This window comes from Schistocerca americana, chromosome 7, assembly GCF_021461395.2.
Source record: "Schistocerca americana isolate TAMUIC-IGC-003095 chromosome 7, iqSchAmer2.1, whole genome shotgun sequence".
NCBI lineage: Eukaryota > Metazoa > Arthropoda > Insecta > Orthoptera > Acrididae > Schistocerca > Schistocerca americana.
The window spans coordinates 380,748,509-380,764,910 of NC_060125.1; positions in this window are offsets into that span (position 1 = coordinate 380,748,509).

The window sequence follows — 16,402 nt, forward strand, 5'->3', positions numbered from 1 at the left end:
ACTGTTAGACGGCGTTCGACTGTTAGCCACCTCTCCTATAAACTTACAGCAAAATCAGGCAGATTCACGCTTATCTACCCCGCTCCTTCAAAAGTCGCAATCGTGCACGTTAGTAAATCCAGCAAACTCTTAATTCTAACTGAAGAAGTTGGACATACTGGATAGAGATGACCTTTGTAGTCAATTAAGTCTCAAAAAAAAAAAAAGAAAACAACTGAAATTGCTTTTCAGAACATATTGAGGTAGGGGGTGTGGCTCGTTCCCCCCTCCCCCTATTTGCTGTTCAAATGGTTCAAATGACTCTGAGCACTATGGGACTTAACTTCTGAGGTCATCAGTCATCTAGAACCTAGAACTACTTAAACCTAACTAACCTAAGGACATCACACACATCCATGCCCGAGGCAGGATTCGATCCTGCGTCCGTAGGGGGCGCGCGGTTCCAGACTGAAGCGCCTAGAACCGTTCGGCCACTCCGACCGGCGGGACTGATGACCTCAGATGTTTAGACCCCACATTGTATGACGACTCGATTCAATGCGTCCATGAAATTTATTGCCCAAGCGCGTCGTAACGAAAGTAGAACATCCACGGTACTCACGTAGAGTCAGCGACTTTCTGTTTTGTCTCTTAACACAAAATATACCTAAATTCGTTAAGGTTTCATTATACTGTAAAGATGCTTTTGCTGACAATGTCCAATAGCGTCATAAACTTAATAAAGCGTTATGAAGCTCACTTCATCTGTACCTACAGCTTCTTTTTTACATTATACCCTGCGAATTACGGATTAAAGGCAAGAGACAGATTCCATATTTCTAGATTTCCGAAAAGCATTTGACACGTTGCTCCACTGCAAACTCTTAACGATGGTTCACGAAAACGGAATATGTTCCTAGATGTGTGAATGGCTCGAAGATTTCTTAAACAATAGGACCCAGCATGTTGTCCTCAATGGCGAATGTTCTTCAAAGACAAGGATATCGTCAGGAGCGCCCCATGGAAGTGTGATAATGTGGCTACCATTCTTTGAACGAGTGTACCTAAAAGAGCAGTCGGACAGGGTGAGCAGCAAACTGCGGCTGTTTGCTGATGATGCTGTGGTGCACGGTAAGGCGCCATCGTCGAGCGATTGTAGGTGGATACAAGAGGACTTAGAAAACAATGGTGTAATGAATGCCAACTAGCTCTAAATGTAGAAAAATGTAAATTAGTGCAGATGAATGGGAGAACAGTCCCGTAATGTTCGAATACAGCATCAGTAGTGCACTACTTGACACAGTTATGTCTATAAAATATGTAGGCGTAACGCTGTAGAGTGATAAGAAAGCAACACGCTTGTATGGACTGTAACGGAGAAGGCAAATGTTCGACTTCGGTTTATTGGGGAAGTCCTGGGAAAGTGTGGACCATCAGTTAAGGTGATTGCACGTAGAACACCAGTGCGAGCCACTGACGGGTACTGCATGAGTGTGTGGGATTCCAACCAGGTCGAATTAAAGGAATTCATCGAAGCAATTCAGAGGTGGGCTATTAGATATGTTTCCAGGAGGTTTGATCAACAAACAAGTATTACGGAGATGATTCGGGAACTCAAATGAGAATAAAATATCTTTGCTGTTCCGAACATCGACAACCATCAGATATGTAATGGAATGACGACACTGAAAATTTGTACTGGGCCGGGATTTGAACCCAGATTTCCCGCATTGCACAAGCTGTCATCTTAACTACTTTGTTTTCTTCTTGTTCATCTCATCTTCTTCGTTATTGGTCGTTGTATTTGTTAGCGCGGTCACATGACGCTTGTTCAGTTTCATCGTTGATCCATTACAGAGGGCAGCTAACCCTCTGACCGAAGACGCTGAGCTACCGTGCCGGCTGCACTTCGGCTATCCATGCACGACCCACGACCAGATCAGCACTCATACACATTATGTAACACCCGTACAGGGGCGATGGGGTAACACTTTAATTGAAAGTCGCCGCCTGGTATCTATACTGCCTCCAACGTACATTACGGATAAGGACAATGAACATAACATCATTTAGGGCTCGTCCGAAGGCATACAGACAGCGGATTTTTCGCTCAATTTTCGAGTGGAACACAATGTAAAATTGCTATTAGTGCTGCAACGTACTCCGCCACACACCGTAGGTGTCTTGCGGACTATATATTGTATGAGATCTATTCTTTTACTTCGCAATCCGCCTCATGGTTTGTACCGGTGGGTATTTTGTACATCACTTCTCCCGTTTCCAGTCTGCAACCATGTGCGGGAATCACGATTGTTCGTGAGCCTCCATGTGCGCTTGAATCACCTCCATGGATATTTCCCGAAAAATACATAGGAGGAACCTATACTTGGGTTCGCTGTTCAAGGAATTAACGATATCAAAAGTTCTACAGTAAAACACATCGCGACGCAAAAATGCCTGTATTGCATCGCCTGCCACGCGAGTCGATTATGCACTCTATGGCGCGTGCTAAATGAATTTGTGACGAAACGTACTCCGCTGAACTGGGTTTCTTCTGTTTTATCTTTCAGTCACATCTGATTCAGGTCACAGGCACGAGCTTGCGTATTTTGAAAACACTCAAAGATACCTGATCCCTTGTTATATTTGTTATGTGACCAACGAGCGAACTTATTTACGAAACAACTATAACAAAACAAGTATTTTTAAATGTACTTCATAAAATAACTGAAATTTCATTTTTGTTTTAAAACATCTGAAATTGGATATTTGTGAGGCTGGTTACAAATTTTTATCTTTCAAATTAGACAAAAACCTCTTTTAAAAACCTTAAACATAATTGTCTCTAACTTACAGTTTGCGAAGACAAAAAGCATTTCTGTACAGTCAGATAATACACTCCTGGAAATTGAAATAAGAACACCGTGAATTCATTGTCCCAGGAAGGGGAAACTTTATTGACACATTCCTGGGGTCAGATACATCACATGATCACACTGACAGAACCACAGGCACATAGACACAGGCAACAGAGCATGCACAATGTCGGCACTAGTACAGTGTATATCCACCTTTCGCAGCAATGCAGGCTGCTATTCTCCCATGGAGACGATCGTAGAGATGCTGGATGTAGTCCTGTGGAACGGCTTGCCATACCATTTCCACCTGGCGCCTCAGTTGGACCAGCGTTCGTGCTGGACGTGCAGACCGCGTGAGACGACGCTTCATCCAGTCCAAAACATGCTCAATGGGGGACAGATCCGGAGATCTTGCTGGCCAGGGTAGTTGACTTACACCTTCTAGAGCACGTTGGGTGGCACGGGATACATGCGGACGTGCACTGTCCTGTTGGAACAGCAAGTTCCCTTGCCGGTCTAGGAATGGTAGAACGATGGGTTCGATGACGGTTTGGATGTACCGTGCACTATTCAGTGTCCCCTCGACGATCACCAGTGGTGTACGGCCAGTGTAGGAGATCGCTCCCCACACTATGATGCCGGGTGTTGGCCCTGTGTGCCTCGGTCGTATGCAGTCCTGATTGTGGCGCTCACCTGCGTGGCGCCAAACACGCATACGACCATCATTGGCACCAAGGCAGAAGCGACTCTCATCGCTGAAGACGACACTTCTCCATTCGTCCCTCCATTCACGCCTGTCGCGACACCACTGGAGGCGGGCTGCACGATGTTGGGGCGTGAGCGGAAGACGGCCTAACGGTGTGCGGGACCGTAGCCCAGCTTCATGGAGACGGTTGCGAATGGTCCTCGCCGATACCCCAGGAGCAACAGTGTCCCTAATTTGCTGGGAAGTGGCGGTGCGGTCCCCTACAGCACTGCGTAGGATCCTACGGTCTTGGCGTCATCCGTGCGTCGCTGCGGTCCGGTCCCAGGTCGACGGGCACGTGCACCTTCCGCCGACCACTGGCGACAACATCGATGTACTGTGGAGACCTCACGCCCCACGTGTTGAGCAATTCGGCGGTACGTCCACCCGGCCTCCCGCATGCCCACTATACGCCCTCGCTCAAAGTCCGTCAACTGCACATACGGTTCACGTCCACGCTGTCGCGGCATGCTACCAGTGTTAAAGACTGCGATGGAGCTCCGTATGCCACGGCAAACTGGCTGACACTGACGGCGGCGGTGCACAAATGCTGCGCAGCTAGCGCCATTCGACGGCCAACACCGCGGTTCCTGGTGTGTCCGCTGTGCCGTGCGTGTGATCATTGCTTGTACAGCCCTCTCGCAGTGTCCGGAGCAAGTATGGTGGGTCTGACACACCGGTGTCAATGTGTTCTTTTTTCCATTTCCAGGAGTGTATTTGCGCTGTGCAGTTGTCTCCATTGTGCGTGCACTCGACGAATAACCCAAGATTTTTTTTTTGCTTCAGTTATCAGTCTTGTGACTGATTTGATTCACGCTTATGCCATGTAAATTTAATCGGGTTAAGTAGTAAGCAAGCTACTACATTAAAAAAAAACTGCTCCCTCCTTAGTTTTACTATACAGGATACCTCTGTGATGCAGTTATAAACTTTCATGATTGATGGAGACTGGAATAGTAACGGTTTGAGGTAACGGTCCCTGGTCCGTAAACGACTGAGTCGAAAGGTTTAAGAGAAAATCGTCCTTTTTTCTCTGACAGTGGAATACACGATCCAGTACTATTGTTGGTAAAATTGCGGGAAACTTTCAGAGATGATGGTATGGACAAAAAAAAAAAAGAAAAGTCTTGTAAACATGGGCTCTAAGGCACATACTTTTAGAGCTGTGAGCATTTGTTGATCTTCGACACTGAAACGTCTCTTCTACTGCAAGCTGTTTGGTTCCACATTTTTGAGGAGGTAATGTGGACCCAACCAAGAAAAAGATGCAAAAAAGGTATTCCTTAAAAGATATGAGCACTTGTTCAGAAGAAGAGATGTGTTTCACAGTACTGAAGATGGACAATTGCTCATAATTCATAAGACACGCATTTTAAAGCCCATCTTTACTGGATATTTTTTTCTTGGTTTGGTCCATACTATCAGCTCCGAACCTTCCCTGCCCTGCAACCACAATACCAGAGTTATCAGAAAGATTTTCGCTTTTAATTTTCTACTCTGTCGTTTCCGGACCAGGTTTCTCATTCAAATTGGTATGTTTACCCTTCTCCATAGTCCCCGAATAAGGCTTTGTAGTATTTATTTCATTCAGCTTAACAATTGTAAACAGTACATCAAATGAAAGATCAACTCTAATAGTTTTTCTTGCAGTTGTTCAAGGTGAGAGGTATTAGTCACATGGCACACATTGAGTCGATAGGCCAATTTTTCCCAAACCTTAATCAGTGTGCCAGGAGTAACTGTTGCAACAACCACCTCAGTCGCGTTTCTTAAGTCTTGTAGATCAACTAATAGCGGAAACACGTGCAGGGTGTTTCCTTAAGAGCGTGCAGAAATGTAACAGGGTATAGAAGTAGGGAAGCTGGGTCGAAGAAGCCAGCTTAAGGAGATATAGAAGTAAACTTGTCTATCTCTTTGTCTAGCACTACTGCTTTCCAGCTTATTTGCAACTAACTTGTGTACAAGTTCACAAGTACTGTGCTGTTTATTTATACACTCCTGGATATGGAAAAAGAACACATTGACACCGGTGTGTCAGACCCACCATACTTGCTCCGGACACTGCGAGAGGGCTGTACAAGCAATGATCACACGCACAGAACAGCGGACACACCAGGAACCGCGGTGTTGGCCGTCGAATGGCGCTAGCTGCGCAGCATTTGTGCACCGCCGCCGTCAGTGTCGCCAGTTTGCCGTGGCATACGGAGCTCCATCGCAGTCTTTAACACTGGTAGCATGCCGCGACAGCGTGGACGTGAAACGTATGTGCAGTTGACGGACTTTGAGCGAGGGCGTATAGTGGGCATGCGGGAGGCCGGGTGGACGTACCGCCGAATTGCTCAACACGTGGGGCGTGAGGTCTCCACAGTAGATCGATGTTGTCGCCAGTGGTCGGCGGAAGGCGCATGTGCCCGTCGACCTGGGACCGGACCGCAGCGACGCACGGATGCACGCCAAGACTGTAGGATCCTACGCAGTGCCGTAGGGGACCGCACCGCCACTTCCCAGCAAATTAGGGACACTGTTGCTCCTGGGGTATCGGCGAGGACCATTCGCAACCGTGTCCATGAAGCTGGGCTACGGTCCCGCACACCGTTAGGCCGTCTTCCGTTCACGCCCCAACATCGTGCAGCCCGCCTCCAGTGGTGTCGCGACAGGCGTGAATGGAGGGACGAATGGAGAAGTGTCGTCTTCAGCGATGAGAGTCGCTTCTGCCTTGGTGCCAATGATGGTCGTATGCGTGTTTGGCGCCGTGCAGGTGAGCGCCACAATCAGGACTGCATACGACCGAGGCACACAGGGCCAACACCCGGCATCATGGTGTGGGGAGCGATCTCCTACACTGGCCGTACACCACTGGTGATCGTCGAGGGGACACTGAATAGTGCACGGTACATCCAAACCGTCATCGAACCCATCGTTCTACCATTCCTAGACCGGCAAGGGAACTTGCTGTTCCAACAGGACAATGCACGTCCGCATGTATCCCGTGCCACCCAACGTGCTCTAGAAGGTGTAAGTCAACTACCCTGGCCAGCAACATCTCCGGATCTGTCCCCCATTGAGCATGTTTGGGACTGGATGAAGCGTCGTCTCACGCGGTCTGCACGTCCAGCACGAACTCTGGTCCAACTGAGGCGCCAGGTGAAAATGGCATGGCAAGCCGTTCCACAGGACTACATCCAGCATCTCTACGATCGTCTCCATGGGAGAATAGCAGCCTGCATTGCTGCGAAAGGTGGATATACACTGTACTAGTGCCGACATTGTGCATGCTCTGTTGCCTGTGTCTATGTGCCTGTGGTTCTGTCAGTTTGATCATGTGATGTATCTGACCCCAGGAATGTGTCAATAAAGTTTCCCCTTCCTGGGACAATTAATTCACGGTGTTCTTATTTCAATTTCCAGGAGTGTATGTACAAGGGTGTGTCAAATGAAAACCTTAAATTTGTAATAACCAATTGAAATTTCGCGCCGTTATCCTGTAAGTTGGTAAGCTACAAACAGCGTGCAGAATGGTCTGTAGGTGGCAGCATAGTGCAGATTCACACATACCGTCGCAGTATCAGTATAAAGATGGCCGCCCCACTTGCGGCTTGCACCAGGGAAGAACAGCGTTCTTTTATTCGGTTTTTGCGTCGTGAATGTGTGAAACCTATTGAAATTCATCGATGAGTGAAGGTTCAGTACGGTGATGGATGTTTGTCACAGCAGCAAGTCTACGAATGGAGTAGGAAGTTCGCAAATGGTGTGACTTCAGTGGAAGATGCTCCTCGTCCAGGTCAGGCACAACGAGTTGTGACTCCACAGAACATTGCAACAGTTGAAGCCATATTGAAGGAAAACCGCCGAGTGTCACTAAATGGCACTGCAGCATGTTTACAGATTAGTCATGGGTCAGCACACCACATTGTGCATGACGTGCTCCAGTTTCACAAAGTGTCTGCAAGATGGGTGCGCCGGCCGCGGTGGCCGTGCGGTTCTGGCACTGCAGTCCGGAGCCGCAAGGCTGCTACGGTCGCAGGTTCGAATCCTGCCTCGGGCATGGGTGTGTGTGATGTCCTTAGGTTAGTTAGGTTTAAGTAGTTCTAAGTTCTAGGGGGCTTATGACCTAAGATGTTGAGTCCCATAGTGCTCAGAGCCATTTGAACCATTTGCCAAGATGGGTGCCGCGGCAGCTGACTCTTGAAATGAGAGAACGATGAGTTGATACTTCTGAAAAACTTCTTCGGTGCTTTGAACGAGAAGGTGATGGCTTCCTTGCAAGAATCGTCACTGGAGACGAAACCTGGGTTCACTTCCAACAACCGGAAACGAAGGGAGCGAGCAAGGAATGGCGCCATTCCTCATCACCAAAACCAAATAAGTTTCGAGCAGAATCATCAGCAGGGAAGGTTATGAGGACTCTCTTTTGGGACGAAAAAGGCGTCATTTTGGAGCATTACATGCCTAGAGGGACTACCGTCACCAGAGAATCATACACAGATCTCCTAATATACATCTGCGGCCTTCAATCAAATCAGAGCGACGTGGATTGCTGTCAGCAGGTGGCCTTTTGGAACATGACAATCCAAGGAACCACACACTGCCCGTACGACAGTTGCAACAATCACAGACCTGCATTTTGAGTGTCTTCCTCATCCACCATACTCACCAGACTGCCCCAAGTGATTTCCATATGTTTGGACCACTCAAAGAGGCAATGGGAGGAAAGAAGTTCCATTCTGGTGAAGAGGTACGCCACGCGGTGCATGAGTGGTTGCGCGGACTACCAAAAGGAATTTGTGCAATTTGTAAGCGCTGTAGGACTTGCATTGAGCGTGGGGGAGATTATTTTGAAAAGTGATACAGCTTTGTACCACTTCCGCACAATAAAAAATTTTAAGGTTTTCATTTGACTCACCCTCGTACATTCTTTATTTACTGCAAGGAAACAAGGAGAACGAGTCTGATTACTAGGAAGTCGTTTGGCAGGTGTTGTTTACTAGAGGTCCATGCAAAGAGTTCCACCTGAGTTGTTGGAGAACGTACCCTTGGTTGTTGGTACTAGCATGCGGATAGAACATAACGGTGCACCACCTCACTTCGGGGTGGATGTCCGCAACCATATTAGTGCTGTATTTCCTGGTCGCTGGATTGGAAGGGAAGGTCCTATTCCCTGGCCTGAGAGGTCACCTAACCCGAATCCCCTTGATTATTTTTTATGGAGATATCTCAAGTCACTTGTATATGAGACCCCAGTGGATACGGAGATGGAATTAGTTGCCAGAATAGTAGCTGCCTGTGATGTGATTCGAAACATACGAGGAATATTTGTCACGGTGCGTCGCAATCTTGTTCGCCGATGTCATGCTTGCATTGTGGTTGATGGCCGTCAGTTTCAGCACATTTTTTAAAATACAGTACAAATGGTTCGTTCATTGTGTCAGTGGTGATATTTATAATTAATGTACATAAAAAGTTCACAGTAATGTGATTTTATTCCCATTATTTCCTTAAGTTGACTTCTTCGACCCCAGTTTCCCTACCTCAAATCGTTCAGTGGAACGTCCTCTATCTCCTATTACAGGTATGCACGCTCTTACGGAAACACACTGTGTACATAACAATTCCTGAATTCCAAAGGTAAAATTGCTTGGTGTCAGGTCGGGTGAGTGGAGGCCATACAAAGCAAAGCCTGCCATCCGGTCCCTTCGGCCAACACAGCGGACGGTTACTATGCCATTTTAATCAATCGCGTACTGAGTTTCGCCAGTGAGACGGCAGACCATCTTGCTGCCAAATAAAGTTCCATGGTTCAGCTTCTTCCATTTGAGGAAAGAGCCATAGTTCTGGAGCATCAAGTTAAGAAACAACGGTTAGAGTTGCTTCACCGAAAAAGAAAGATCTATAAACTTCCCGTCAGACTATGGCCCAAAAACCATTCAATTTAGAGGAATCTCATTGCAGCTGTATCATCTCGTGAGAATTTCCTGATACTCCCAGGAGCGACCATTAAGTGTTCACATTTTCACTCAGGTGAAATGTCGATTCATCACTGAATACGACGCGATCCATGAAACCTTCATCACAGTGTAGCGACATTTCGTTTGTAAAGTTTTTGAAGTAATACATAGGAAACAGTGCATGCGCATGTGCACAGAGAAGCAAAGAGAAATGTTTGAATTGCTCTTTGATTTGATGTATCATTTATAACCAAGCAGGTAACCCGTGCGAAACTTAGGGACTTTTATAGTTTTAAATAATGAGAGTATTTGGGATAAACGCAGCTGTGGGAATGAAGACAAAACATCTTTAAAAATAAACCAAACGATCTGAAGTAGTAATGCTGAATTTATGATACAAACCTGTATGTAATATGTTTTGCATTCGAAATGTTTGTCTCAGATTGTAAGACGGGTAGAGATCAGGAACTGAGTCTGCAGGGCAACATAAACCATAACTTCAACTCGACAACCATTTTCAGTTACAACAAGCACGTTAGGCCGTAGTAGCAACAGGTAAATCACAATTCAAGGCGACAATGACAAATATGTCGTTTCGGAAAGTGTGTTCGTTTAGAAAAGCCAGATTGTACGACGGGGGAGATAATGAACTAATGCATCCGTCACTGGTTATTAGCTATGACAATGCTGTATAAACGTTATCTACTTAATAAGAACTTTAAAACAAATAAAACAGTGGTAATAAGATAATACGAAAATGTAATTTGTTACTCGCCATTAGGAAGCTAATTCGTAAAATACAGGTATGAAGCTGGTCATCCATGATGTCGTTTTGCCTATGACATTTAGAAATCTCTTTTATGTTAAAATCTTCCACAAATAGTAAGCACTGTCAGAAGCTGGTTAAAAGACCTTTCTAACGATATCTCATTCATCCCTGTACGATCAGTATGTGTTGAGAAAAAGGGATGATGACTTCAGAAATAATACACTACTGACCATTAAAATTGCTACATCACGAAGATGATGTGCTACAGACGCGAAATTTAACCGACCGGAAGAAGATGCAGCGATATGCAAATGATTAGCTTTGCAGAGCATTCACACAAGGTTGGCGCCGGTGGCGACACCTACAACTTGCTGACATGAGGAAAGTTTCCAACCGATTTCTCATACACAAACAGCAGTTGACCGGCAACGCCTGGTGAAACATTGTGATGCCTCGTGTAGGGAGGAGAAATGCGTACGATCACGTTTACGACGTTGATAAAGGTCGGATTGTAGCCTATCGCCATTGCGGTGTATCGTATCGCGACATTGCTGCTCGCGTTGGTCGAGATCCAATGTTAGCAGAATATGGAATCGGTGGGTTCAGGAGGATAATACGGAACGCCGTGCTGGATCCCAACGGCCTCGTATCACTAGCAGTCGAGATGACAGACATTTTATCTGCATGGCTGCAGCGGATCGTGCAGCCACGTCTCGATCCCTGAGTCAGCAGATGGGGACCTTTGCAAGACAACAACCATCTGCACGAACAGTTCGACGACGTTTGCACCAGCATGGAATATCAGCTCAGAGACCATGGCTGCGGTTACCCTTGACGCTGCATCACAGACAGGAGCGCCTGCGATGGTGAACTCAACGACGAACCTGGGTGCACTAATGGCAAAACGTCGTTTTTTCGGATGAATCCAGGTTCTGTTTACAGCATCATGATGGGCGCATCCGTGTTTGGCGACATCGCGTTGAACGCACATTGGAAGCGTGTATTCGTCGTCGCCATACTGGCGTATCACCCGGCCTGATGGTAAGGGGTGCCATTCGTTACACGTCTCGGTCACCTCTTGTTCGCATTAACTGCACTTTGAACAGTGGACGTTACATTTCAGATGTGTTACGAACCGTGGCTCTACCCTTCATTCGATCCCTGCGAAACCCTACATTTCAGCAGGATAATGCACGACCGCATGTTGCAGGTCCTGTACGGGCCTTTCTGGATACAGAATCTGTTCGACTGCTGCCCTGGCCAGCACATTCTCCAGATCTCTCACCAATTGAAAACGTCTGGTGAATGGTGGCCGAGCAACTGGCTCGTCACAATACGCCAGTCACTACTCTTGATGAACCGTGGTATCGTGTTGAAGGTGCATGGGCAGCTGTACCTGTACACGCCATCCAAGCTCTGTTTGGCTCAATGCCCAGGCGTATCAAGGCCGTTATTACGGCCAGAGGTGGTTGTTCTGGGTACCGATTTCTCAGGATCTATACACCCAGATCGCATGAATATGTAATCACTTGTCACTTCTAGTATAATATATTTGTCCAACGAATACCCGTTTATCATCTGCATTTCTTCTCGGTGTAGCAATTTTAATGGCCACTAGTGTAAATATGATTGCAAGGTGATTGTAATAAATGCTACAAAGCCTTTAAACCTCGATATTCTCTATGAGACACTCGGCATTTACTTGTTTACAATAGGATTTTTCAAAGAAAATATTTTTTACATCTATAAATGCCAAGTCTTATTTACAGAGTATTATGACCTGCCATACAGATTTGTAACAAACATTGCTACTTGTCATACAGTTAACAGAACCTTTCAGTTCCTGAATCTAGGCATCCACTTAATTTGTGGAAAGAGTGGCTAACGAAGTACTAATAGTTTTGAATTGGCGGGGGCTCCCAATTTCTAGCTTTGTGCTAGATGGAGCTTACTGAATATCATATCATCAGAGCACATAACTCCAGTCTCAGCTCTGTGGTCAAATGATAAGTTCAAATATCTGTAGTTTTGCAAAAACTTGAAATATAATGTAAGCAGAAAATACTACTACATTCAACACTTAAATTTTCACATAAATGTGCCCAGCTCAATGAAAATTACTAATAATAAGAAACTTGGCTTTTCAGGAGATTTTTTGATACTGACTCGGTAACGATCTCCATATCGTTCTGATTTTATATGACAGCTGCTTCAGAGTATGTATTGGCTTTCCTTTAAGCTTTATCTTGATGTAAGATCATTTTCGATCGAACTTGTATCCGGAGACATAGCAAGCCAATGCATTCCTCGCTGTACAGAGAAGGCTGCGATCTTTCGGATCATTATTCTCTTGAAGCACCCGGTTTGTCTCGTTCGAACCAAATAGCGTGTTTACGGACCTCAGAAGGCATTTTTGATAAATATCGCAGATTTTTTCAAAATGGTTCAAATGGCTCTGAGCACTATGGGACTTAACATCGGAGATCATCAGTCCCCTAGAACTTAGAACTACTCAAACCTAACTAACCTAAGGACATCACACACATCCATGCCCGAGGCAGGATTCGAACCTGCGACTGTAGCGGTCACGCGGTTCCAAACTGAAGCGCTTAGAACCGCACGGCCACTCCGGCCGGCGCAGATTTTTTCAGTGTTTAAATTGGGTGAAAGTATTTTCAAATATTCAAAACTGCAACCGACAAAACAAAGCATTAAGCTCTCACACTGTTTATCTATACACTGTGCAAAAGCACATTAGTACAGATTCGAGATCACTACCAGATATGTTACTACGGACGTTACATTTAACAGTATGAAGTACACTTTCGTGGGGAAATTTCGTTTGGAGGTAAATAATTTGCATTGTTTCATTGAACACAACATCTGTAACAACCAACGGTGAAAACCTGCTTCCCGAACGTGTATTTCTCCAGGTGACGAGATCAATAACAATATCTGCCGACATCAATACCGTTCGTAACAAAGACTCCTGCAGTGAGATGTGGCTCTTTTGCTGTACCTGCAAGTAGCGAAAGATATACGTCACTGCAAACTGTTGATTGGAAGCAGTGTCGTAATCACAAAACATACGGTGTCTGACAGTGAGTTATTTCCGTCGTAAAACGTAACTACTGATAACGAGCGAGACATACGCGTGTCCCAGGAGTAATTTCAGTGCAGCACAATTTTATTTCATTTTTATTTTCTCGGCTTTTTTTTTGACAACCGCTGTCCATCCATCCACTAACTTGTGCCCCAGAGCAATAAACTCGTTGTGTAGCGTCCGATATTAGATAACAAAGACCCCGCGATGGAGGGGGGTTGGGCCAGGATAGCGGTAGCTACTGTTCATCCGCGGCAATTACAAACATTTCGTTTGCGGACACATTAATGTGTGGCGGCGTACGATAAACAGCGACACAATGGGGACGCATCCGAAAGCGTGGTGCGGCCGTTGGCCATCCATCGGCCGGCGGGGCGACAGCGCACCCCGGCGCGCGTGCGTGCTGTTTCCGCGTTCTGCAGTCGTTCGTATTGTCTGTCGGATGGTATAAAACTGTCGGCGGATTATTTTGCAAACAACGCACGCTGCCCCGCTTTTTTTCCCGTTTTGAAAAGGAAACACGCATCCGGCAGTTGCAGCACGCGAGCGCGGTGGCACGAGGGGGAAAGACTAATCGCGACTTGAAGCTCTGTGGGCAGATTTACGATGCGTCAAACAAGGGGGCTAGTCGCGCGACAGTCCGCGAATAGCATTGTGCGCGAGCGGCGCGGCAGGGATTGTGCGATGACAGCAATTCTGCGCGGCGCCCCTTCTCAATATTTGTCATTCGTTTATTGGCCGTTTCGACGTTTTCACGTCATCCGATGCTGCGACAGCTCTTTGTGTCTGAAATCCTCCCCTCGCCGATTGCGTGACTTATTACACCGCGGGGGCCTAACCGCGCGTCGTACCCGCTCACATAAACAATGTATTCGCAACAATCGAAAGAGCGCCGCAGATCCAACAATGGCAGTGCGCGAGGGAGAGTTAGCTTAGCGCTGCAGTACATGCAAGGCTGCCAACATTTGGCTTTCGTTCATATGGACTTCATATGGACTTTTCGATGTAGCTGACGACAATACAGAAAATTTTTACGCAATATCAACGAGCATCGTAAACAAATGTGATTAAAATATGGGCTAGAACTTTACCACACCTGCGAATTCGATTACAGACATGGACATACAGTACACAAGATAAAATAAAATTAAAATCTGGACAATCCTACTACTAGTCAAGCTGAAAGTTAAAAATTATTTTTTTCTTAACTTGGGTGTGATATAGAGTAGGAGTTGACTATTAGCGTTGTTGATTGAATATACAGGGTGTTACAAAAAGGTACGGCCAAACTTTCAGGAAACATTCCTCACACACAAAGAAGGAAAATATGTTATGTGGACATGTGTCCAGAAACGCTTACTTTCCATGTTAGAGCTCATTTTATTGCTTCTCTTCAAATCACATTAATCATGGAATGGAAACGCACAGCATCAGAACGTACCAGCGTGACTTCAAACACTTTGTTACAGGAAATGTTCAAAATGTCCTCCGTTAGCGAGGACGCATGCATCCACCCTCCGTCGCATGGAATCCCTGATGAGCTGATGCAGCCCTGGAGAATGGCGAATTGTATCACAGGCGTCCACAATGTGAGCACGAAGAGTCTCTACATTTGGTACTGGGGTTGCGTAGACAAGAGCTTTCAAATGACCCCATAAATGAAAGTCAAGAAGGTTGAGGTCAGGAGAGCGTGGAGGCCATGGAATTGGTCCGCCTCTACCAATCCATCAGTCACCGAATCTGTTGTTGAGAAGCGTACGAACACTTCGACTGAAATGTGTAGGAGCTCCATCGCGCATGAACCACATGTTGTGTCGTACTTGTAAAGGCACATGTTCTAGCAGCACAGGTAGAATATCCCGTATGAAATCATGATAGCGTGCTCCATTGAGCGTAGGTGGACGAAACTAAAATGAGTTCTTAACATGGAAATTAAGCGTTTCCGGACACATGTCCACATAACATCTTTTCTTTATTTGTGTGTGAGGAATGTTTCCTGAAAGTTTGGCCGTACCTTTTTGTAACACCCTGTCTAGGGCGGCGGGACGAATGATAGAATCGCCTTCGATAAACGTCACGGTGATGATACAGAGTGACAATTATTAAACTACACGAAATAAAATCGTCATAACTTTTTTGCCTCAGGACGTTCAAACTGCGCGGTTGGCCACGGGGCATAATCGGAATTAGTGTGTTTGAATATGGTTTGGTTTAGCGACGAAGCCCACTTTCATTTGGATGGGTTAGTCAATAAGCGAAATTCGGCCCTTTATGATCAAAGAAACGTAACTCAAAAAACAGTGTTTTGAGATAATTGGATCTAAAGGTTTTGTCCAAGAATCTGAGTACTTTCTAATAGTTTTTCACAAACCTTTCTATGGTAAATAAAAATTATACTTCGTTGACAGTTTTCTTATAGGTGTTACATATTGTAGTCACTCGATGGACACTAACGAAATATTTAATGAAATTATGTACTCAGTTACGTTTGTCTGATCCTGAACTTAATGGCTCCTGCTGTATAACATATGAACGTCAAACAAATAATATGCAGCTTTAAGCGATATTATCATATTAAAGATTACTGTAGCTGTGTTATTAATGTATTTATAAATACAGGAACAAGCTATGGGACTGTGTGTCAGTGTTTTCAGTGAGTACTATGAGTAAGAGAACTGTTTTCCAGGACGTTTATCATCAGTCTATGATGGAGGATACATAAAAGCTATTATTATTTTCACTTTGCATTATTTGTCTACAGTATCACTGAATTACAATGAATAATTTACAGGTAACAGAAATAATATTCTTGTTTTCTAACCTTCACATAACAAACACAAGAAAAATCATTTTAACGAAACACAGTGCTCCCTCACACCTATTTTTCTGTTCGTGCATTACTGTTTCAAAAATAATTCAACAAAGACATTTAAACGAGTGGTTTACATGAAATAGCTAACGTGATGAACTAGCAACAGTAATAGAGGAGACAAAACCAGAAAA